General features: G+C 41.0%; 1 long non-coding RNA gene across 11 annotated transcripts; it reads right to left on the reverse strand.

Moving 5' to 3' along the window:
- Positions 1-4,855: 4,855 nt before the first annotated feature.
- On the reverse strand, positions 4,856-9,593 carry LOC119335684. Of its 11 annotated transcripts, none has more exons than XR_005161969.1 (7): positions 8,943-9,593; positions 8,769-8,829; positions 8,588-8,655; positions 6,752-7,922; positions 6,533-6,657; positions 6,049-6,128; positions 4,856-5,060 (listed from the first exon to the last, which is right to left on the reverse strand). It is a non-coding gene; the product is annotated as an uncharacterized LOC119335684 (long non-coding RNA). The 11 variants fall into 11 exon arrangements; XR_005161972.1 differs by having other exon boundaries at positions 8,763-8,829; XR_005161970.1 differs by having other exon boundaries at positions 8,763-8,829; positions 8,937-9,593.
- Positions 9,594-9,913: the final 320 nt, after the last annotated feature.

Below are 9,913 nucleotides of genomic sequence, written 5' to 3' on the forward strand. Positions count from 1 at the left end.
AAAGGAGAGGGGATTGTTCTCGGTCTCTTTCTCTGACACCGGAGCGGTGGAATAGCGTGGAAACGACATGCAGGAGGCCCGCGTTTTGCAAAAAGCATCACAAATAATGGGCTGGCCCAAAAATAGCCCAGACAAAATAAACCAGTCTACATCAAAACGCACATATTACTAAAAAACAACAAAAAAACACATGATGCAGTTCTCTGTGAAGAATCATGAAATTTCAAAACGGTAAAACAACAAATAAAATACATACAGTTCGTAAAAAAATTTAAAATGAAAAACAAAACGCATGTTAAGAAAACACATCCAGAAAAAAAAGTCTACCTTCAATTAAGTGCCACACAAAAAAATGTGCCCCCCCTCCGCTCTCCCCTTTAACCTCCCGTATAGTGAAGTAAGCACAGGCAAAAAACAAATGCAGTATGCATTGCTGGAAAAATGCAGTGCATTTCTATACTGGATGCAGTACGCCATTATGCATTTCTTTTCGGGAATGAAGAAAAACGCAAACGCGGAATAAGTTAACGCAGTGCGGAAGTACACGAACTTGCAGTACAGTATCATAAACAATGTAGTACAGTCGTATTTTGCTAACCAGTGCAGTCCCATACATTCGAAAATTACAAAAAAAGTAAAAACACGGGATCAAAAATGAGAACTGTACATGCAGTAAGGAATGAAGTTCACACCTAGTACATAACCATGATCAATGCACTGCACCGATGATTTACAAAAAAGCAGTGCACTCCACGTCATAAAAAAACATACAAAGAATAAAAACTGATCACCCAAATGATACCAGCACCAGGCACCCAAAAATTGACAACGTACATGCGTCTCTAAAATACCCGAACACAGGCCCAACAAAACCGACCAAGAAAAAACAATAAGTTCGAAAAAAAAGTGGCAGCCCCCACCCCCTCCCATTTCCTATCCGTCCCGTGCCAGGGACTGCAATAAGTATCGGCAAAAACAAGATGCAGTACGGGTCGGTAGAAGTATGCAGTGCATTCCGGTGCGCAATGCAGACCGCCGAAGCATATAGCAAAGACACGCAAAAAACGATGAATACACACATGTATACAATGTTGCAGTTCTGATTTGTACGCGACGCAGTGCGTAATTGTAAGCAATGCAGTTATGTTGTCACGCAGTATACATCTATAAAATATGACAAAATGTCCGTTCGAATATAAAAGGTGATGGTTAAAAAAATGTGTTGATAAAAAAAACCACCTTCGCATACATACACCCGATCGGAGCAGTTCCATCGCCACAAACCCACGATCACAGATGCAAAACCAACCCACGATCCGCACAACCGCATCATTAGCGCGATCGTGCAGTTCATCCGACGAGTTCATCCGACATGCAGTACGCAGTGCGTATACAATGCAGTACAGAACACCAATCAATGCAGTGCACACTCCAACATTGAAAAAAAACACACATGGCAGAAATATAAAAAGAAAAAAAATTGACCACCCAGGTGGCACCGGCCCCAGCCAGTCTCGTAATAGGTCTACGCCCACAGAAGGCGAGTCGTTCTGAGTCACAGTGCATGGGGCCGGTTGCACATGGGCCCACAGGTCATAGAGCAAATAGCAGTGAGCGCCGTGTATAAGCGCCCAAATAAGTATACAGAGGAGTTCGACCAGTATGCCTCGCCAACGCTTATAAACAGGTCCAGCGCGCCTTCCGCGGGCGAGGTGGGACTAAACATTAGGACTCACACACAGCGAAACAGGAACCAGCCGTGTGCTCACAGGCCGACCTGGGCCCAATTGCGTCTTCACTACCAGAACACAGGGCCAACAAAAAAAGAGAGGCCACTGAAAATTTGAAAAATGCCACATACCATACACGAACACAGGCCCAACCACGCGTTCGCAGTTCATCGTGATATGATAATGCAGTTCGCTATTCTCAAGTAAGCAGTACTGTTCCTTCTTGAATGCATTCGTGTTCACTGAATCAGACCCAATCCACCACCTAACGCCAACCACAACATTTATTACTTCCATTGCTTGATTGGTTGCATAAAAACTTATCCATTCGTGCTACAGACTAACACAACTCCTCCCCCCGTTCCTCATTTTCCTCAAAACGTAGATCTAGGGTTCATCACATCCACAGCTCTTCTCTGGAATTCCACTGAACCCGCCATGGACTGCAAGTGCGGGTGCTTGGCAAGGATGGCGCCGGTAGCGGACACATGCGTCTACACAGAAGGCCTACAGCTCACCAACACCGAGTGGCGCAGCATGCTCGGCTGCCTGATGATACCCAACAAGGGGTTTCGTGCGCCATTTCTTCATCGCCTCACAACCACAGATCTACAGGAAAGTTGGGTATGTTTTCCACTCACAATTTTTGGACATAATCTAGACTGCAAATACACATCTGAATATATAGTTCAATCAATTTGTTAAGTAATATCAACAAAAAATACAAAACAGAATTTGTATTGTTGTTCAGATCTGTTAGCTATTAATACTAGATGCTTCCACCTATCTTTCTTCAGTACCACACCATGTATCGACATATGTACAAAAAAAAGAGTCAGTAGATAAGCGTTGCAGTTATATTAACATGCTGGAGAAGTACACTGCTACTAACATTGCAGTGCACACATGTTATAGTATAATATATATCACAGTAAAACTAGGAGTCAATTGCGTACATAAGTTTGTTCATACATTGCAACTACTTTACAAAATACAATCATATGTATGTAACTATTTAAGTAAACATAAACAAATCATACTAAGTATAAAACAAAAACATTTGCTGTTTACTTATAAATTCTTTATCCACCCATTACAATATGCAGAAACTGCCATCCGCAATAAAAATTCATGCTCCGAGTTCTGGGAAGCTTACTTTGGAGACAGAACACAAAAATGGCTATGGAGACATGGAAGCTGACTACCACATCGACTCTGAAGACTGCATCAACATAACTACTGGTTGGAAAGATTTTGTCTCCCACAATGGCTTTGAGGCCGGAGAAGTGGCCATGGTCTTTTTCTACAAAGAAGAAGACTCCATCAAGTTTACAATATTTGCACTCTAGGCTGTCTAATATGAAGCAACCAATATTTCTAATGTTGTGCTTATGTTGTATGCTTTTAAAATTATGTCAATCAGACAAATTGAACAATGCCTATTTAAAGTATGCAACCTCAACTACGTCATTTTATCATCCTTTTTAGACAAAGTTGTTGTTGGCAGTAATGCAGTTCTCTCGAACACATAGTGTGGTACTAATAATAACAAAAGGCAGCCCTCCGAACAGTAACAAGGAAATGCAAATGGTAGAAACTTTGCAGTTAACATATGATGCTCAAAAACAATTCTCATAGTATGCAGTTCAAAAAAATTCTTATAATAACTATTCAGCTAACACAAGCGTATCATGGACCATCCCTTCTAATAGAAGAATAGAACATTAACAACACTGCTAATGCAATACAGAAATCTCATAAACAGCCATAACCACTGTAATAAAACTACAACAAAGTACGCTACCAAAGAAAATGCAGTGCACTACAACATATGCCGCGACTACAACAAATAAAATTAAAGTAGTAAAACTACAGACAATGTGATAGACTGATAGAGGTGTCAATTTCACTCGCACTTCCATAACTCGCCTAAAAATTCTACAGCCACTAAACCATCGAAAAATACACCCGCAAAAATTTACATGGAAGATATGGCAACTTGACGAACAGCATCACCTTTCATTTAAAAAACGCGATTCAAAAAATGACAATTATACCCGCAATACAACGAATTCAATCCTACAGCAACAGTAATTACAATATTCAAACACGCGTGGACGGGCAAAAAATCAAAAAAATCAACAAGAACAGAGGAGCGGACGAAGCTCACCCGCCCGCACAACCAACATATCAAGAATTGAAAACTAACTCCTAAAAATTCACGAATTATAGAGTGAACGGACCGATTGAAACGAACGCAATCAAAGAATTCCTACTAAATAACAACATCCGAGCACAAAAAAAATCGCATCTGACGCGAACACGAACGAACAGAGAAAGCTCATCCGCCAAATCCATCGATTTGCAAGCACTCTAGTATATTTTCCTGTAAATCAAGAAGAATAAAGCTAAAATGAGATGCAGACACAAACTGAATCATCCCACGACACCCGATTCCACATAGAACGCGCGGGCGGAAAACTGGAAAATGAAGCAGTTCTCCCGTGAAGCATTGCAGTGCTCAACGTAAAGAAGATGCAGTGCACTTGCGTTCAGCGTGCAGTGCGGAAGTGGTGTGCAGAATAGTTATTCTGCTAATATTAGCAGAATAGACCGTCTGTATATATATATATATATATATATATATATATATATATATATATATATATATATATATATATATATATATATATACATGCACAGAGTCCCATTTAAAACCATGGGCGCATTGAAAAGACTTGATTTTTTTAGTAATTTTAGGTGTGAGTAACCACTTGATACCAACGCAAATCATTTTAATCAAAACTTAATAATGGTTCTCTTTACAAATATTTACGTACTTGAGCATGCACAATTTGAAATCAATTACATTTTTAAACATGAGATTGAAGTAGCTAACATTTTGCATTTAAGATAGCATATGATGAGATAGGAATAAAAGTTTGGTTCTTCCTAAGACTCACCAAACTTCAATACACATACACTAATACACAGAACCCACAAAATCAGATCAGTGGTTTCAAATAGTTGAGCCTGCAATTAGAAAGTCCAAAGAGTTGTGAACTTGTGCACTAAAAAAGGATAAACATATTTGACAATAAAATGTACTTAATACATGATAAACATTGTGTACAGGAGAATCTCATAAAAATAGTGGTCAATTACATCATATAAAAAATTTGAACTGAATTACATCATATAATTTGGTTCTATACAAAAGGAAATTTCCTCTTTTGTGTATATATCCTAAAGACCACCCCCTTGTGATGAACGCTTTGTACGTCAAGTCAAATGGCACAACTCCTGCCCTTTATGGCAAAATAAAGGAGTCTGCAATACCCATCAATGTCCAAAGAAAAAAGATTATGTAATGCATCGCAACTGATTGATTGTTTCATCTCCGCAACTATAAATCGTGTCTTCAAAAGGTTGCAGAAGCTCTAAACTTCTCCGGAATAGATGCAACAGAAAAGAATAAGCTATACCATACTCAAGTTGACCACTCCAACAAAGATCGTTATAAAACAAAAACTTCAAAGGCCATATCAGGTAATGTGTTGATAGGATTTAGAAAACAATTTCTTGAAAACGAATATATTTCTCAACACTAAAATAAAAATGCATCAAGCACAATGGTTCCACTACACTATGTCGATGCCTAATTGCTAATTTACATTTTACGATTGATGGAACAAACAACATATAAAGAATCACGTTTGAAGTATATCAAAAGCTTGTAGCTTGGAAAGCGAAAACAAGACAAGACACATGAGACTTGTAGGACATATATTTCTCAAAGAACACAACCGAACCTTAGTGTATAAAGATCATAGTGCTCGACCACCAATCCTTGAACTGGTTAAAGTACAAACAAAATTAATCCTGTCGTAGAATAAAACCATTATGACCTACTAAATCCAACCTAACAAAATGATCCACAAAACATTTGATGTGTCGTTAATTGCTAGTTGTTATTTTTTTTGGAAAAAAGCCATGGCGCAACATATATTGTATTGCCGTTTACAGAACAAAGGAAATTCAAGCATTCTTTTAACATTAACTTTATCTTCCATCCTAATGATAGCCTCATACAGCGCCACATCTTTAAGCTTGAGCTTTTGAAAAATACCATACAAATATGTTAGATGGGTGCAAACGCTTCTATTCTCGTTATTAATTTGTTGCAATGTAAATTTGTAAGATATACATACAATTCCAGCTAGAAATACACTGACAAATTGCCATTGAAATCATCATAGGAAATTAAGAACAGGTTCCACCTTTTTCTTGAAAGAAAATAAAGAAAGAAAGAACATACCGGAATTTTAATATGAGTAGCAAAGAGGTGGAGAACCATAATCCTTCTTCGGGCAGAGACAACAGCGGGCGGCTTGGTGCCTGCTGAGGAACGTGTGACATTATTGGATTAACCTCTTGGCAGATGAGCATGCATGAAGAACATCAATACAAAAAGTGATATAAAATATTAAGAAATTTTAGGTTCATTTATGTTATTTGAAGCCAAAATGTCCTAGCCAAAGAGAGTTGTACCGGCAGAACAAACATTCTAGGTTTCTTTTGGAAGCCACAAGAACAAACTGCCAAACACACTACTGGTATTCATATAGTCGATATTGCTACAACAGAATGTGTGAAAATTCTAAATGTTCTTTCTCGATGAAAAATAGGATGTTTGCATTATGGAGGATTAAACGATGACAAATTAGATGTAGCCAAATTGAGCATAGAGATTCATGCATCAGAGGATAGTGGGTTTCAGAGATGTTGTCTGGTTTTCAGACCTGCAGGCAGCCGACAGCGTCTCCGGTTGTACTGCTTGGTGAATCCGGACACTGGGCAAGCTGTCGATGGACGCACTCGGCCTTTCCAATGGTGCCCTCGATCTTGAAGAGTCCAGTGCATTCACCTGGCCATCAATATTTTGCATCAAATATCATAGAATCCTATAAATAAATATATCAGGAATTCTTCTAATAATATAGTAACATCTGACATCTTACCTCCCTCTCTCTTTCTCCCTCCTCTCCTTCCTTCTCTCTCTGTCCCTCATCTCTCTCTCCCGCAGGGACTGGGCCATGGCGCTGGATCAAATCAAACACCCCAGCCGTTGCCTCTTGCCTGCAGGTCGCCGCTGCTGCCGGAGATGCCCGCCATCGCGCCCACATGCCTCGGTTTGTACATGAAAAAAGCAGAGAAGCAAGATCTGTAGTGTTCCCATCAACCATTGAAAGATTTAGTTAGGAATGAATTAGTTTTGCACACAGTAAAGAAACAAAGCTTAAAAACAATCAAAACATATTTAGTCAAATCAGCAGCAATCTGAAATTACAACTACCATGATATTTTTAGAAACCAATCTTGCAAGCGAAGCAGGATAATTGCCACAACATTCTAGGAATTCATGGCCCCACCTAGCTAGTATCATCAAACGCCAAAAGTTGGTTATCCCATGAATGTATTAAGTGATTATCTTAAAGTTTGTACCAGACCTCACACAATATCCCTGCAAAAATTGGACAAACTGAAACTACTAATACTTTGAACTTGCACAAAACAGAAAGATATATAGGTCAAAAAATAGTCAAGTAAAAAACGCTCTCCATCCCAACCACTTCATCGCAACATTAAAATGAGACAGATTCCCTAGCCAAATTTGTAGCGGTAATACATAGTACAGAGGTTGAATGATATTCCTAATAGTAAACCGATCTATAGAAGGTGCTACAGATAGCCATCTTTACTGTAATAACATGATGATATTCCTAACAAACAATCATCTGCGTTGGTACTTTCTTAGGTTTAGGATATCCATTCGTTACATGGCAATGCAACCCAACTTTATGCTTACGATCATTACGAAAGATTGAGTAAAATGAAGTATCAACAGAAATAGGGTCAGTACTAAATTGTTAATCTACTTACCTGCAATCCATCTTCAGAGATCACCCTGCACAACAATCATAACTTCTATATACTAATTCCTCTGTACTTCCATTTTGTAAGATGATATGTGGAAGTATTATATGTAATCGTTAGAAAAAAACTTGTGGAAGTATATTGTTCCAAAATAGAACGATAAATTTGACACAAACTTGATGCACTCTGAAGCTGAACTCCTACCGTGAGGACATATATGCATTTTGTTATAGAATGGTCTGAATCATAAATACCCTGCCAGGAAAGAAACTCACACAATCAAGATTATACGCTAAGAGGAAGGACTGAAGGAAAACTGCAATAAAAAAAATATAAACATACAAAGGTCAATCAGTACCAAGAAAAGGGTTCGGCAAAAGATGTACAGCCGAACTGAACTGAATTTGGAGGCTAAATGGCACGAACACATCTATTTAACTATTGCACCAGTTCGAGTTGGAAACAGAAGGGTGGCTCATTAAATAATCAATGCACGAAACTACTATCACAATATATTGAAAACCATCACCAGGCCCCATGTGTATTATTAGCTGGACTATACAAAATGTGAAATATGGTCTTGTCTATTGTGATTCAAAGACTGGGATTGTAACCACTGTGTGGGATCAATGATACAATTTTGGAGCATCCAGGACTTCAACAGCTCATTCATGTGATCCCATAAGTATTCTCATTCCTGCAACCTACGTACAGCGAGCAAACGGAAGCAGACTCATCTAACAAGAAAATAGATGTGAACTTCTTTTAGGCACAAATATACCTAAACGAAAAAATCTCATACATATACCCATGTAAGAAAAAATGTAGCAGCACCAGATTTAGAAGGGTGCAGGGAGATAAGTTGATCTGTAAGGTCAGAATTAGAGAGATGGATGAATCATACAAACATGGTATCTTACCAGCTAAATATTCTGGGCCTAATAAGTCCTTCAAATGAATATTATCCTCCCTGACAAGGAATAACAATCTGCACACTTCAAAAGAAATCTAGATGAGGGAACCAAAAAAAGCTTCAGATTTGTGCATTCATAGAAAAGGAAGAAATCACACACACAAGTTGAAGGAGGAGCTCACATGGACCTGATGTTGAGGGCACGACATCGTCAAATGAATATTATCCTCCCTGACAAGGAATAACAATCTGCACACTTCAAAAGAAATCTAGATGAGGGAACCAAAAAAAGCTTCAGATTTATGCATTAATAGAAAAGGAAGAAATCACACACACAAGTTGATGGAGCAGCTCACATGGACCTGATTTTGAGGGCACGACATCCCCTGATGCTCTCACGAGAGGGCTTACTGGGTTCGAATAGAAGAGGAGGTGGCGTCCGCTGAACTTGCCACCAGTGACGGCACAGCTGCCCCTCTCGAGCGTGTGGGCCGCAACTAAGGAGGCGAGGCTGACACGGTGCGTCGGGCCGACTAGCACCTGCTGCAGTTGCTCCTGCTGCTTCTGCCAGCGAGCCTCCCTTCCACGGTCGACCCCGCCTCCTTGCTCCTACTGCTCCGGCCGGCGAGCCTCCCTTCCATGGCCGACCTGCCTCTTTGCTGCTGCTGCTCCGGACGGCGAGCCTCCCTCCGCGGCCGACCCTGCCCGTATTTGCCGCTGCATCAACCCCCGACGCTTTTCCCCGCCGGTGCCAGTCCTTGCGCCCAAACCTAACCTGTGCTCCACCAGCCTAAGCGACGGGTCGAGGACGGCGTCCTTCGCTGCCTCGTACCCGCCCATCAGCCATGGATCCATTGTAGCCGGTGGAGGCATTGGCGCAACGATGGGGAAGAGGGGGGAAGGCGGCGACGAGCACACATGCAAGGGAGAAGGAGGGGGCTAGGGTTTGTGGCTTCGTGTTGTGGCGGCCGCTTAGAGAGAGAGGGAGAGGAGGAAGGGAGGGTTGCGGCATGTGGGCGAGGGGATTGGACGACGGGCTTTCGCAAAGGAAAACAAAATAGGAGCAGCCGACGAGCGGGACCAGAAGAAGTGGCGGCCCACCCGTCATCGCACCAGCACAAGTGCGGGTTCACAATCAGGGTTCACATGCATCGGCCCATGCTCTCTGCAGCTCAAGCAGAATGCAATAACTTCCCACGAGCATGACGCACGACGCGGGCAGCCCGTGAGGAGCGCTGTGGCAGGAGCAGTTGACCGAGGAATTACCCCATACGCGGGACAGAGCAACCACCACAGCCGACGAGCGGGGCCAGAAGCAGAACTGGCCCACCCA

This window comes from Triticum dicoccoides, chromosome 7B, assembly GCF_002162155.2.
Source record: "Triticum dicoccoides isolate Atlit2015 ecotype Zavitan chromosome 7B, WEW_v2.0, whole genome shotgun sequence".
NCBI lineage: Eukaryota > Viridiplantae > Streptophyta > Magnoliopsida > Poales > Poaceae > Triticum > Triticum dicoccoides.